The following is a 1,697-nucleotide window of genomic DNA, read 5'->3' on the forward strand; positions in this document are numbered from 1 at the left end:
AATTTGTGAAAATGCACCTACATTGTCATCCTTTTTAGCTATCTCAAGAACTAGTTGAAAAACGGGCCTAGGGCATTTGATTACCTCAACTACAGTAGGGTTTGCTATGAATTCAGGTACAAAGGAGGATGCCATGATTATAAATACCTTTTTCTACCTTAGGATGGATTGATTGTTGAAGTGCTCTTGCCTCTTTGCTCGAAATGCCTTAATTCTGGAAATTTCACTCTTCGAATGTTTGAATTCTCAGTGAATTGAAATGGAGCCAAAATCACAAATTTATAATGCTTATTTGCCATCTACCACATTTAATGCATGTTGGTTATGTAATCACTTAACTTTACTTGCCGGTATAGAATTATTTTCTACTTTTCACCAATAACCAAGGGAATAATAGCATGTGTCTCATTTGATTTCCAAACCCTCAAAGAAAATTTCCTTCAATTTGATGAAGAGCTTCCTACCGGTGGAGTACTATTTTGTCCTATCGGTGGAGCACTACTCTATCCTACCGATGGAGTGTTGATTGGTTCTACCAGTGGAGGAGTATTCCCAACAATACTTAGGTCTAACTTTCTAATCCATTGTTTTGAGAATTCTTGCTTAACCTCTTCAACTTTTTCTTTTCCTTTCAAACTGGAACTTTTGTTGTCTTTCGGTGATCCCTTACTTTTGTAGAATTTTGTAATATGTCCAATTTTGTTACATACATAGAAAGTCACATTATTTTTTTGAATAGCTTTCCCATAACCTATACCAGTTTGTGTTCTACATTGATTAGATAAGTGTCCAAATCTTCCACAAACATAACATCTTACATTCATTCTGTAATTTTAAGAGTTATGACCAACTTTGTTGCATTTTGAACATTGACCGGTGGGTGTGTTGATGTTCTGATAATTTCTAGATCTACATTGATTTTCTCTATGACCATACTTATTACAGTTAAATCATTTTCCATTGAATTTATAAGCATTAGGTTGCCTTGCCACTTTGCTATGATCTTGAGTGTTTGTAGTACCGAAGCTTTCACCAACTTCAAAGCCAAGCCCATTAGTGTCACCAAGTTCTTTTGAGCTTTTCTTGAATTTATCTTTATGCTAATTTGCAGTATCCAATTCTCTTTCCAAGATTTCTTTCTTTCTCATGAGTTCATTGGATTCATTATGTGTATCCATCAGATTTGTCTTCAACAAATCATTTTCATAGCTAAGTCTGGTGTTCTGATTTGCTGCATCACTTAGTCTTCTAGTCAAATCTTCTTCATTCTTCTTTCTATCTTCAATTTCCTTACAAAATCTTACAGTCATATCCTGCATCTCATTCTTCGTTGTCATGTTTTCTTGCTTCAGCTTGTTTATCGTATCATTAAAAGTTTCCTTTTCATCATTCTCAAATTGTATCTTTTCACAAAGTTCTCTTCTCTTGTTTCTTGCAATAGTAAGATTTTCTTGAAGTGCTTGAATAATATCCTAAGCTGCCTTTAGATCATCTTCAAGTTTGATGTTTTTCAATTTTTCTGTATCATAGTCTGAGAGAGCTACTTCTAGTTGCTTCATCATGTTTTCCATCTCTACCGATATCAAGATCTTCCTCAAGCTGTTAGGCTTTTGAAAATAGAGGACCAAGCTCTGATACCAATTGTTAGGATTCCCATAGATACTAAGAGGGGGGGGAGTGAATCAGTATCTAACCGG

Source organism: Cryptomeria japonica, chromosome 3, assembly GCF_030272615.1.
Source record: "Cryptomeria japonica chromosome 3, Sugi_1.0, whole genome shotgun sequence".
In the NCBI taxonomy this organism is placed as follows: Eukaryota; Viridiplantae; Streptophyta; class Pinopsida; order Cupressales; family Cupressaceae; genus Cryptomeria; species Cryptomeria japonica.